Below are 14,808 nucleotides of genomic sequence, written 5' to 3'. Positions count from 1 at the left end.
TGAGCCTGCATAGCTCCGCCGTTGGAAGAGCGGGTTCAAAGCACTACCAGGAAACCCATCGCAATCGCTCGCCGTATAAACGACTGCTACGGGACGAAAACCTGAGCAGCAACAAAGTTCTATCCCTATTACAAAGCCTGGCACCAGACTAAACTAGAGATAAACAAGCAAGTCTGCCACAAAGTACGGCAAAAATAGAATATGACCAGCGACCACGGCCACTACTCAAACGACACGGGCTGAAGGGGGGAAGGGACGATCTGTTGCTTTCACCATCACTCTCCGCCAATCGACCTTGGCCGCCACCTCCTCTCTTCCACCATGGCCCATTAAGGCCCATTGACTCCTCGGGGGGTCTGGTAACCTCCCGGCACTCCGGAAAAATGCCCGAACATCTCGGAACCTCTTCGGTGTCCAAACATAGCCTTCCAATATATCAATCTTTATGTCTCGACCATTTCGAGAATCCTCGTAATGTCTGTGATCACATCCGGGACTCCGAACAACCTTCTGTACATCATATCACATAAACTCATAATACCAATTGTCATCGAACGTTAAGCATGCGGACCCTACGGGTTCGAGCACTATGTAGATATGACTGAGACACGTCTCCGGTCAATAACCAATAGCGGAACCTGGATGCTCATATTGGTTCCTACATATTATACGAAGATCTTTATCGGTCAAACCGCATAACAACATATGTTGTTCCCTTTGTCATCGGTATGTTACTTGCCCGAGATTCGATCGTTGGTATCTCAATACAATACCTAGTTCAATCTCGTTACCGACAAGTCTCTTTACTTGTTTCGTAATACTTCATCCCGCAACTAACTTATTAGTTACAATGCTTGCAAGGCTTATAGTGACGAGTATTACCGAGAGGGCCCACAAATCCCTCTCCAAAATACGGAGTGACAAATCCTAATCTTGATATATGCCAACCCAACAAACACCTTCGGAGGCACCTGTAGAGCTCCTTTATAATCACCCTTTTACGTTGTGACGTTTGGTAGCACACAAAGTGTTCCTCCGGTATTCGGGGGTTGCATAATCTCATAGTCTGAGGAACTCGTATAAGTCATGAAGAAAGCAGTAGCAATGAAACTGTAACGATCATAATGCTAAGCTAAAGGATGGGTCATGTCCATCACATTATTCTCCTAATGATGTGATCTCGTTCATCAAATGACAAACACATGTCTATGGTTAGTAAACATAACCATTTTTTATTAACAAGCTAGTCAAGTAGAGGCATACTAGGGACTATATGTTTTGTATATGTATTCACACATGTACTAAGTTTCCGATTAATACAATTCTAGAATGAATAATAAACATTTATCATGAATTAAGGAAATAAATAATAACTTTATTATTGCCTCTAGGGCATATTTCCTTCAGTCTCTCACTTGCACTAGAGTCAATAATCTAGATTACATAGAAATGATTCTAACACTCATGGAGCTTTGGTGCTCATCATGTTTTGCTCGTGGAAGAGGCTTAGTCAATGGATTTGCAACACTCAGATCCGTGTGCATCTTACAAATCTCCATGTCCCCTTCCGACACTTGATGACAAATGGAATTGAAGCGTCTCTTGATGTGCTTGGTTCTCTTGTAAAATATGGATTCCTTTGGCAAGGCAATTGCACCAGTATTGTCACAAAAGATTTTCATTGGACCCGATACACTAGGTATGACACCTAGATCAGATATAAACTCCTTCATCCAAACTCCTTCATTCGCTGCTTCCGAAGCAGCAATATACTCCGCTTCACACGTAGATCCCGCCAAGACGCTTTGCTTGGAACTGCACCAACTGACAGCTCCTCCATTCAATAAAAATACGTATCCGGTTTGCGACTTAGAGTCATCCGGTTCAGTGTCAAAGTTTGCATCGACGTAACCATTTCCGACAAGCTCCTTTTCACCTCCATAAACGAGAAACGTATCCTTAGTCCTTTTTAGGTATTTCTGGATGTTCTTGACCGCTGTCCAGTGCTCCACTCCGAGATTACTTTGGCACCTCCCTTCTATGCTTATAGCAAGTCATACATCAGGTCTGGTACACAACATTGCATACATGATAGATCCTATGGCTAAAGCATAGGGAATGACTTTCATTTTCTCTATATCTTCTCAAGTGGTCGGGCATTGAGTCTGACTCAACTTCACACCTTATAACACAGGCAAGAACCCTTTCTTTGACTGATCCATTTTGAACTTCTTTAAAACTTTATCAAGGTATCTGCTTTATGAAAGTCCAATTAAGCGTCTTGATCTATCTCTATAGATCTTGATGCCCAATATGTAAGCAGCTTCACTGTTGGGGATATAACTATTGAGTATAAACCGCCCAGGAGGGGCCGGTTTATGCTCATCCGTATTGAAGCCTATGAAGACAAGGAGTATGGCACTTTACTATAGAAGCTTGGAGGCCAAAGCCCAAGGGCGGTTCAGGGCCCATAGACATAAACCGCCATGAGATATGTAAGTTGTGTTGTAAGTTAGGGAAAGGTAGAAACCGAGTTGTACACGTGTATGAGCTGGCCTCGGTGTTCTGTAAACCGCCGAACGTCAACCTGTGTATATAAAGGGGCAACCCGGCGGCGGTTCAGAAACAAGAAACAACAACTCGAGAGATAGGTAAAGCGGATTCGCTCCCTGCTCATCGAGACCCCATCAATTCCACCACAACTGGATCGTAGGCTTTCACCTTCATCGTCAGGGGCCGAACCAGTATAAACTCCCCGTGTCCTTTGTCCGGTTTAACCCCTTTTTGCTAATCTCGTTGCGATGGCTCCACGACTAATTCCTCTCACTAGGACATCTGACGTGTTAATTCCACGACAGTTGGCGCCCATCGTGGGGCTCTCGCATGATGGTTTCGAGTTCTTGAAGGGCATCTTTGAAGGACTCAAGGCATACGCGGTTGGCCAGATGACCAAGAGTCGTCGCGACAAGCTCTACATCGATGACGCAGGATGGGCCCCAAGGCCGGCTCAATTGAGTACGGGTACCGGGTCCCCTTTGGCGGAATTCACGTTTTCATCGGCAAGATCGGCGAACCGGTCCCTGAGCCGGACATCTCCACCGACCTCATCGAGACGGATCAGCGTGCGAGTCCTGTCCGGGTTCAGCCTGCCATGAAGCATGCGTTCGTAGAATTCATCCATGGTGCAGGATCCGAACCGGTGTCCGATGGTGAGACGATCGTCTACTCAGATGGCGAGTCATCAACTGGCGAAACCGAGTCGTTGTACCAATTGCAAGATGGACAGATCTGGGGCTATTCCGATGGCGACAGTTGGCGCCCACCGTGGGGAAAAGGACTTATGCAAAGTAGTAAATATTTACCTCATATCGCTCTTTCAACAGGTTTACCAAACCGGCTTCATAGTCACGACTTGTATACAGCCAGTTCAAATATCCAGAATGGATGTCTTGAGCATTGAGACGAGCATAGCTTGACAAATCAGTCTTCCATTTGCCTTTGTCCACAGCAGCAAATTCTTCTTTGGCATTGTGCTTTGATAAAGCAACAGGATTGCCAGGAGCAGTGTGGCCAAAACCGATGATCACCACGTCATCAGTCGTGCCATCAACAATCTTGTCTGCGTAGGATGGTTTAGCAGAGGCTTTTGCTGGGCTTGGTGGATCGGCAGTTGGGCTTGGTGGATCAGTGGTTGGGCTTGGTGGATTGGTAGTTGGGCTTGGCGGATCAGCATGATGACTAGCTGGATTAACTTCTGGGGGATCAACAAAAGTGTCCTGACCTTGTGGTACCGGATCATCCAGAGCAATGTCAGCGTCTCGGTCAGCAGCTTCTGAGGTCCTCTCTGGTTCAATAGCCGGGTTATCATCAGTTGGAGTAGTCAGCTTGGCCTTTTTACTGAGTCTGGCTTTGGCCATAAAAAGAACAAATACAAAGGTCAGTACAATAAACCGGTGTAAGGCATAAAAAACCAAAGTCTGCTATACTTACACAGGAACGGTCTTGAGGGGAGGCATCTGTGTGGTTGATGAATCGCCAGAGGATGAATTGGAGGTTCCCTGATAATTCGAATCAGACGGATTAAGAGGATATCTGAAATAACCCGCCTTGGGATAAAGTGTATCAAAAGAACAAGAGACCTCTTGGCGGCGCTTGCGAACCGAGGAATAGGGTAAACCGGAAGATGTCACTACTTGACCACTGCGTCGGGTTGTGCGACGGGCTTCATGTTGCTGTGTCTTCAAATAAAAGTGTGGATCCAAATGAGCAAGAGGATGTGAATGTTTTACTTTTCGGACTACTCAACGAAGTTTTGGTACTGGCACAAGATCTGAATCGGAGGATAGAACAATTACCTCTGCTTCACCAGCGTGGCTAGCTTCCGCATCATCCTGGTAATAGTCATTGTCAATGAGGTGTATGAAAAAAGAACCAAGAGAATCAAGTTCTACCTCTGATTCCCGATTATCAAGTTCTTCATGAGGCAGTTCAGCAGCCTCGGCGGTTTTCTTCTTTGCTGGCCTTTTGGTAGCCTTACTCTTGGTGCGAGGTGCTCTCGCCGGTTTATCCTGTGCTTTCGTCTTCCAGAACGGATCATCGCCCTGTGCAGATGTAGAATAAATTATAGAGGAATGATTAAGGCGGAAAGGGTTAAAACAAAATAAGAAATTTCTTACAACTAGCGGTTTGTTGGATGCATAAAAGGGACTGAGCCCTACTCTGATGCATACTTCCACTGGTTCATCAAGCATTCTCTTAACAGCTTCAGTAATTTCATCTTCTGTCAGTTGAATATCAATATGACACTGAGGATCTTTCAAGTCTCCCCGTGTACTCGCACATTAAACCGGGGCGTCGGCTTAAAGGCAGAACGCTCCAAGATATCCAGCAGCGGATGAAATCAACGCCTGTTAAACCGTTTGCCATGAGGGCTATGAGTTTTGAGAGCTGTGGTGCATAGGTGGATCGTTCCTTGGCAGTCAGTCTCTGATGGGACGGATGAGTTTTGGTAAGCCGGTATGCGCGATAACCCGACAGAGGATTTTCAGTGCCTGGAGCTGTATTGCGGCAATAAAACCAAGTTTGATTCCAGTCCTTAGGGTGGCTATGGTGTTTAGCGTGAGGGAAGTCAACATCCTTTCTTTTCTGGATTGAAACGCCCCCAAGTTCAGTATTGGGCCCGTCCATAAATTCAGTACGACGGTTTAAGTAGAAGAAGTCCCAGAATAATTCTACAGTGGGTTCCTCTTGCAGATAAACTTCACAGAATACTTGAAAGTTACATATATTGGACACAAAGTTTGGTCCAATATCTTGTGGGTGGAGCTGGAAGCTAGCAAGTACATCACGAAAGAATTTTGATCCGGGTGGGCTGAACCCTCGATTCAGATGATCAGTAAAAACAACTACTTCTCCATCCTGAGGTTCAGGAGGATTCTCTAAACCGGGGACTCTCCAATGGATGGTTTCCTTCTTCGCTAAAGCGCCAGTCACAACGTACCCAGTCAACTGCTCTTTTGTAACTCGGGAAGGGACCCAATTGCAAGCATAAAACGTCTTGGCCATTTGAACAGAAAGCTAGAAAAGAGGACCAAGGCCGGTTTAAGCTTTTGATTAAATCAGACAGTCTGGTTTAAAGATAGGAAAGCAAATTGAAACCCATACGCACAATAGCCCAGAAGTTTATGTCAAGGATGCGTTGGCGGTTTATAAAGATGGCTAATGGTACCTGACGGATTATCATTTTCTGAAAGTACAAACCGCCTACAGTGGTGCGGAAGTGACATATCTGAATAATTCCTAAGTATTGCACAAACAGGTTTTACAAGTTGGTGTGATAATTTCAGATCTACCACAGTTCTATGAAAGGGGATAAATTTTAAACTTAAAGGTCGCGACAGCAGAAGAACGCATATGCTCGAACGGGATCTCATGCAGTAAAAAGTGGTTTCTGAGGGTGACTAGGGGCACTGAACTATCACCGCTCACCTTTACTATCAGTTTCAAATCAAGCTATGAGATCTAGGAGAGAAAAAGGACGAACAGTGAAGAACAACGACGAACAGCGGAACCCTAATGCAAATCTGATATTTGGAAAGAAGAGTACTTACTGATGCTGCGGGGCAGGGGAGGTGCATCGCAGTTTATCTGGTCAAGAACAGGTTGATGCAGCGGCCTTGTTGGTGCAGACGCAAAGGTCGATGGAGGCAGCGGAGCTCGGGCTCTTCGGTGTCGCAAGGAAGAAGCAGAGATGAAGAGGCAAGGGGGAGAATGGAAAGGACCCCCAGTCTTATTTATAAAGGCAAAGGGATAAGTGACAGGCGCGGGAATCGAGGAGCCAAAAATTGGATATCCGACACAGTTGTCGCTTCGGTCTTCGGAGATTAATTAATAAAAGAAGTATTTACAGGTTTTTATACAGAAATGATGTCATGATGATTCGCTGCAATCTTAGAAGATGACGTCATGGCGGTTTATCAAGTTCACATGGAGGAGACGTCATGGCGGTTTACAAGGATTATACGAGGATATTCAAGGAGTTTTTTCTAAGTGTTGAAGATTGACATGAACAAGTTCAAATCAATTTGGGGCCTAATGTTGGGGATATAACTACTGGGTATAAACCGCCCAAGAGGGGCCGGTTTATGTTCATCCGTATTGAAGCCTATGAAGACAAGGAGTATGGCGCTTTACTAAAGAAGCTTGGAGGCCCAGAGCCCAAGGGCGGTTCAGGGCCCATATACATAAACCGCCATGAGATATGTAACTTGTGTTGTAAGTTAGGGAAAGGTAGAAACCAAGCTGGACACGTGTATGAGCCGGCCTCGGTGTTCTGTAAACCACCGGGCGTCAACCTGTGTATATAAAGGGGCGACCCGACGGCGGTTCAGGAATAAGAAACAACAACTCGAGAGATAGGTAAAGCGGATTCGCTCCCTGCTCATCGAGACCCCATCAATTCCACCACAACTGGATCGTAGGCTTTTACCTTCATCATAAGGGGCCGAACCAGTATAAACTCCCCGTGTCCTTTGTCCGGTTTAACCCCTTTTTTCTAATCTCATTGCGATGGCTCCACGACTAAGTCCTCTCACTAGGACATCTGACGTGTTAATTCCACGACATTCACCGAGGTCTTTCATGGAGAAACTCTTATTCAGATATCCCTTTATGCTATCCAGAAATTATATATCATTTCTAATCAAAAATATGTCATCCACATATAATATTAGAAATGCTACAAAGCTCCCACTCACTTTCTTGTAAATGCAGGCTTCTCAAAAAGTCTGTATAAAACCATATGCTTTGATCACACTATCAAAGCATTTATTCCAACTCCGAGAGGCTTGCACCAGTCCATAAATGGATCGCTGGAGCTTGCACACTTTGTTAGCACCCTTTGGATCGACAAAACCTTCTGGTTGCGTCATATACAACTATTCTTCTAGAAATCCATTCAGGAATGCAGTTTTGACATCCATTTGCCAAATTTCATAATCATAAAATGCAGCAATTGCTAACATGATTTGGACAGACTTAAGCATCGCTATGGGTGAGAAAGTCTCATCATAGTCAACTCCTTGAACTTGTCAAAAACCTTTCGCAACAAGTCGAGCTCTGTAGACAGTAACATTACCGTTAGCGTCAGTCTTCTTCTTCAAGATCCATTTATTTTCTATGGCTTGACGATCATCGGGCAAGTCCACCAAAGTCCACACTTTGTTCTCATACATGGATCCCATCTCAAATTTCATGGCCTCAAGCCATTTCACGGAATCTGGGCTCATCATTGCTTCCTTGTAGTTTGTAGGTTCATCATGGTCTAGTAACATGACTTCCAGAACAGGATTACCGTACCACTCTGGTGCGGATCTTACTCTGGAAGACCTATGAGGTTCGGTAGTAAATTGATCTGAAGCTTCATGGTCATCATCATTACCTTCCTCATTAATTGGTGTAGGAATCACAGGAACTGATTTATGTGATGAACTACTTTCCAATAAGGGAGAAGGTAGAATTACCTCATCAAGTTCTACTGTCCTCCCACTCACTTCTGTCGAGAGAAACTCCTTCTCTAGAAAGGATCCATTCTTAGCAACAAAGTTTTTTGCCTTCGGATCTGTGATATAAGGTGTACCCAACAGTTTCCTTTGGGTATCCTGTGAAGACGCACTTCTCCGATTTGGGTTCGAGCTTATCAGGTTGAAGCTTTTTCACATAAGCATCGCAGCCCCAAACTTTAAGAAACGACAACTTTGGTTTCTTGCCAAACCACAATTCATAAGGCGTCGTCTCAATGGATTTTGATGATACCCTATTTAAAGTGAATGCAACCATCTCTAAAGCATAACCCCAAAATGACAGCGGTAAATCAGTAAGAGACATCATAGATCGCACCATATCTAATAAAGTACGATTACGACGTTCGGACACACCATTTCGCTGTGGTGTTCCAGGTGGCGTTAATTGTGAAACTATTCCATGTTTCAAATGAAGACCAAACTCGTAACTCAAATATTCTCCTCCACGATCAGATCGTAGAAACTTTATTTTCTTGTTACGATGATTTTCCACTTCACTTCGAAATTCTTTGAACTTTTCAAATGTTTAGACTTATGTTTCATCAAGTAGATATAACCATATCTGCTCAAATCATCTGTGAAGGTAAGAAAATAATGATACCCGCCACGAGCCTCAACACTCATTGGACCACATACATCGGTATGTATTATTTCCAACAAGTCAGTAGCTCATTCCATTGTTCCGGAGAACGGAGTTTTAGTCATCTTGCCCATGAGGCACGGTTCGCAAGCATCAAGTGATTCCCAAAGTCCATCAGCATGGAGTTTCTTCATGCGCTTTACACCGATATGACCCAAACGGCAGTGCCACAAATAAGTTGCACTATCATTATTAACTTTGCATCTTTTGGCTTCAATAATATGAATATGTGTATCATCACTATCGAGATTCAATAAAAATAGACCACTCAGCATGGGTGCATGACCATAAAAGATATTACTCATATAAATAGAACAACCATTATTCTCTGATTTAAATGAATAACCGTCTCACATCAAACAAGATCCAGATATAATGTTCATGCTCAATGCTGGCACCAAATAACAATTATTCAGATATAAAACTAATCTCAATGGTAGATGTAGAGGTAGCATGGCGACGACGATCACATCGACCTTGGAACCATTTCCCACGCGCATCGTCACCTCGTCCTTAGCCAATATCCGCTTAATCCGTAGCCCTTGTTTCGAGTTGCAAATATGAGCAACAGAACCAGTATCAAATACCCAGGCGCTACTACGAGCATTAGTTAAGTACACATCAATAACATGTATATCAGATATACCTTTCACTTTGCCATACTTCTTATCCGCCAAATACTTGGGGCAGTTCCGCTTCCAGTGACCAGTCCCTTTGCAGTAGAAGCACTCAGTTTCAGACTTAGGTCCAGACTTGGGTTTCTTCTCTTGAGCAGCAACCTTTTTGTCGTTCTTCTTGAAGTTCCCCTTCTTCCCTTTGCCCTTTTTCTAGAAACTAGTGGTCTTATTGACCATCAACACTTGATGCTCCTTTTTGATTTCTACCTCCGTGGCCTTTAGCATCGCGAAGAGCTCGGGAATAGTCTTGTTCATTCCTTGCATATTATAGTTCATCACGAAGCCTTTATAGCTTGGTGGCAGTGATTGAAGAACTCTGTCAATGACACAGTCAACTGGAAGATCAACTCCCAGCTGAGTCAAGTGGTTATGGTACCTAGACATTCTGAGTATGTGTTTGCTGACAGAACTATTCTCCTCCATTTTGCAGCTGTAGAACTTGTTGGAGACTTCATATCTCTCAACTCGGGCATTTTCTTGAAATATTAACTTCAACTCCTGGAACATAGCATATGCTCCATGACGTTCAAAACGTCTTTGAAGTCCCAATTCTAAGCCGTAAAGCATGGCACACTGAACTATTGAGTAGTCATCAGCTTTGCTCTGCCAGACGTTCTTAACATCATTAGTAGCATCTGCATCAGGCCTGGCACCCAGCGGTGCTTCCAGGACGTAATTCTTCTGTGCAGCAATGAGGATAATCCTCAAGTTACGGACCCAGTCCGTGTAGTTGCTGCCATCATCTTTCAACTTAGTTTTCTCTAGGAACGCATTAAAATTCAAAGGAACGGTAGCATGGGCCATTGATCTACAACAACATAGACATGCAAAATACTAGCACGTATTAAGTTCATGATAAATTAAAGTTCAATTAATCGTATTACTTAAGAACTCCCACTTAGATAGACATCCCTCTAATCATCTAAGTGATCACGTGATCCAAATCAACTAAACCATGTCCGATCATCACATGAGATGGAGTAGTTTTCAATGGTGAACATCACTATGTTGATCATATCTACTATATGATTCACGCTCGACCTTTCCGTCTCAGTGTTCCGAGGCCATATCTGCATATGCAGGCTCGTCAAGTTTAACTCGAGTATTTTGCGTGTGCAAAACTGGCTTGCACCCGTTGTATGTGAACGTAGAGCTTATCACACCCGATCATCACGTGGTGTCTCGGCACGATGAACTGTAGCAACAGTGCATACTCAGGGAGAACACTTGTACCTTGAAATTTAGTAAGGGATCATCTTATAATGCTACCGCCGTACTAAGAAAAATAAGATGCATAGAAGATAAACATCACATGCAATCAAAATATGTGACATGATATGGCCATCATCATCTTGTGCTCATGACCTCCATCACCGAAGCATCGTCATGATCTCCAGCGTCACCAGCGTGGCACCTTGATCTCCATCGTAGCATCGTTGTCGTCTCGCCAGCTATTGTTACTACGACTATTGCTACTTCTTAGTGATAAAGTAAAACAATTACATGGCGATTGCATTGCATACAATAAAGCGACAACCATATGGCTCCTGCCAGTTGCCGATAACTTTGTTACAAAACATGATCATCTCATACAACAATTTATATCACATCATGCCTTGACCATATCACATCACAGCAAGCCCTGCAAAAACAAGTTAGACGTCCTCTACTTCGTTATTGCAAGTTTTATGTGGCTGCTACGGGCTTCTAGCAATAACCGTTCTTACCTACGCATCAAAACCACAACGATTTTTCGTCAAGTGTGTTGTTTTAACCTTCAACAAGGACCGGGCGTAGCCACACTCAATTCAACTAAAGTTGGAGAAACATACACTCACTAGCAACCTGTGTGCAAAGCACGTCGGTAGAACCAGTCTCGCGTAAGCGTACGCATAATGTCGGTCTGAGCCGCTTCATCCAACAATGCCGTTGGATCAAAGTATGACATGTGGGTAAGCAGTATGACTATTATCGCCCACAACTCTTTGTGTTCTACTCGTGCATATATCATCTACGCATAGACCTGGCTCGGATGCCACTGTTGGGTAACGAAGTAATTTCAAAAAAATTCCAACGATCACGCAAGATCTATCTAGGTGATGCGTAGCAACAAGAGGAGAGAGTGTTTTCTACGTACCCTCGTAGACCGAAAGTGGAAGCGTTATGACAACGCGGTTGATGTAGTCGTACGTCTTCACGATCCGACCGATCCTAGCACCAAAGATACGGCACCTCCGCGATCTGCACACGTTCAGCTCGGTGACGTCCCATGAACTCTAGATCCAGCTGAGGTCAAGGGAGAGTTTCGTCAGCATGACAGCGTGGTGACGGTGATGATGAAGTTACCGGTGCAGGGCTTCGCCTAAGCACTACGATGATATGATCGAGGTGGAAATCTGTGGAGGGGGGCACCGCACACGGCTAAAAGATCAACTTGATCAACTTGTGTGACTATGGGGTGCCCCCCTCCCCGTATATAAAGGAGTGGAGGAGGGGGAGGGCCAACCCTCTATGGCGCGCCCAAGGGGGGAGTCCTACTCCCAGTAGGAGTAGGTTGCCCCCCTTCCCTAGTTGGAGTAGAAGAAGAAGGAAGAGGGAGAGGGAAAGAAGGAAAGGGGGGCGGCCCCCCTTCCCAATTCGGAGGGCTTGGGGGAGGCGCCCCCACCTTGGTCGCCTCCTCCTCTCTTCCACCATGGCCCATTAAGGCCCATTGACTCCCCGAGGGGTTCTAGTAACCTCCCAGTACTCCGGAAAAATGTCCAAACCTCTTGGAACCTTTTCGGTGTCCAAACATAGCCTTCCAATATATCAATCTTTATGTCTCGACCATTTCGAGACTCCTTGTCATGTCCGTGATCACATCCGAGACTCTAAACAACCTTCAGTATATCATATCACACAAACCCATAATACCAATCGTCATCGAACGTTAAGCGTGCGGACCCTACGGGTTCGAGAACTATGTAGACATGACCGAGACACGTCTTCGGTCAATAACCAACAGCGGAACCTGGATGCTCATATTGGTCCCTACATATTGTACAAAGATCTTTATCAGTCAAACCGCATAACAACATACGTTGTTCCCTTTGTCATCGGTATGTTACTTGCCCGAGATTCGATCGTCGGTATCTCAATACCTAGTTCAATCTCGTTACCGGCAAGTCTCTTTACTCGTTCCATAATACTTCATCCCGCAACTAACTTGTTAGTTACAATGCTTGTAAGGCTTATAGTGATGAGTATTACCGAGAGGGCCCAGAGATACCTCTCCGAAACACGGAGTGACAAATCTTAATCTCGATATATGCCAACCCAACAAACACCTTCAGAGACACCTTAGAGTACCTTCATAATCACCCTTTTACGTTGTGATGGTTGGTAGCACACAAAGTGTTCCTCCGGTATTCGGGAGTTGCATAATCTCATAGTTCGAGGAACTTGTATAAGTCATGAAGAAAGCAGTAGCAATGAAACTGTAACGATCATAATGCTAAGCTAACGGATGGGTCATGTCCATCACATCATTCTCCTAATGATGTGACCCCGTTCATCAAATGACAACACATGTCTATGGTTAGGAAACATAACCATCTTTGATTAACGAGCTAGTCAAGTAGAGGCATACTAGGGACTACATGTTTTGTCTATGTATTCACACATGTACTAAGTTTCCGGTTAATACAATTCTAGCATGAATAATAAACATTTATCATGAATTAAGGAATATAAACGATAACTTTATTATTGCCTCTAGGGCATATTTGCTTCATACCCGTGTTGATAGTGGGGTATCATATTGATTCACTTGATATGTGTTTGGCCACTCAACTCGTGGATTCCCGAGGTGACATTGGGGTATCCATGCATAGGGGTTGATGCACGTTCTTGTCTTTGTTTCTCCGGTAGAAATCTTGGGGCACTCTTTGAGGTTTTTTGTGTTGGATTGAGTATTATGAATCTGAAATTGTTCGATGCATATCATATATACAATCAACTCACGGATACTCGTGGTGACATTGGAGTATCTAGGTGACATTAGAGTTGGTTGATGTGTATCATATGGTGTTATTTTAGCATGAACTCTTGGATAGATCGATCGGAAAGGATAACTTGGTGTTACTTTAGTACGAACTCTTGGAAAGATTGATCGGAAAGGATAACTTTGAGGTGGTTTCGTACCCTACAAACAATTTATTCTTATGTTATCAGCTAGATAGGAGCTTTGTAGTGATTCTTCATCGCATGTTGAGGGATTGTTATGTGATCCAATTATATTATTAGCATTGTTGAGAGATTGCACTAGTGAAAGTACGGACCCTAGGCCTCATTTTCAAGCATTGCAATACCGTTTGTGCTCACTTTTGTTACTTGTTACCTTGTTGTTTTTATTGCTCCTATTACAAATCAATATCTACTATCTTACTACACTTGTATCACCATACCTTCGCCGAACTAGTGCACCTTACAATTTACCATTGTATTTGGTGTGTTGGGGACACAAGAGACTTTTTATTATTTTGTTGCAGGGTTGTTTGAGAGATACCATATTCATCCTACGCCTCCCACGGATTGATAAACCTTAGGTCATCCACTTGAGGGAAATTTGTTACTGTCCTACAAAATTCTACGCTTGGAGGCCCAACACGAGTCTACAAGAACAAGTTGTGTAGTAGACATCAAGCTCTTTTCTGTTGCCATTGCCAGGGAGGTTGCGATAAGGAGCTCTCTATTCAAGAAATCTCATCAATAAGAAGTTTGGAAAAATTGATTGAACCCACACATGATGTGGTGAAGAAGAAGAAAAGAAGAAAGAACAGAGGTAAAAAGGTATCCCTCCCAAATAATGTTGCTCCCATTATTGTTGTTCCTCATGAAAATGAATTAAAAATAATTGTGGAAGATGATGCACTTGATGATGATATTGCTTCTTTGTCTTATGGCACAATGTCCGAAAGAACTATTGATGATGATTTTGTTATGCCTATTGCTTGTTGTGATGATTATGATTGGGAAGATAATGATACTTCTTATAATCTTGAAAATCTTTTCGACACCAACTTGGGAAATTATGATGATAATAATTGTTGTACTATTGGTGCTATTCATACTATTAATGATGAGAGTGATCATGCTTATGATATGACAAGCCACAAGCTTGGGGATGCTATGTTTGATGAGAATGCCATACTTGAGAATTTATTTGTTGCAATTAATGTCTGTCCCAAGCTTGGGGATGTTATGCTTAATGAAGATGATCTTTTTAGCCCCCCTACTTTGAATGATCAAATTTGTTATGATGATTTCATGCCTCATATATACGATGATTGCAATATTTATGAAAGTGGGTTTGGAAGAGCGTCAACTTTAGATAATAATTATCCCACTATTTTGGAGGGTGTTGAATTTT

The sequence above is a fragment of the Triticum dicoccoides genome, chromosome 3B (genome assembly GCF_002162155.2).
Source record: "Triticum dicoccoides isolate Atlit2015 ecotype Zavitan chromosome 3B, WEW_v2.0, whole genome shotgun sequence".
Lineage (NCBI taxonomy): Eukaryota > Viridiplantae > Streptophyta > Magnoliopsida > Poales > Poaceae > Triticum > Triticum dicoccoides.
Note: the sequence above shows the minus strand (reverse complement) of the source record.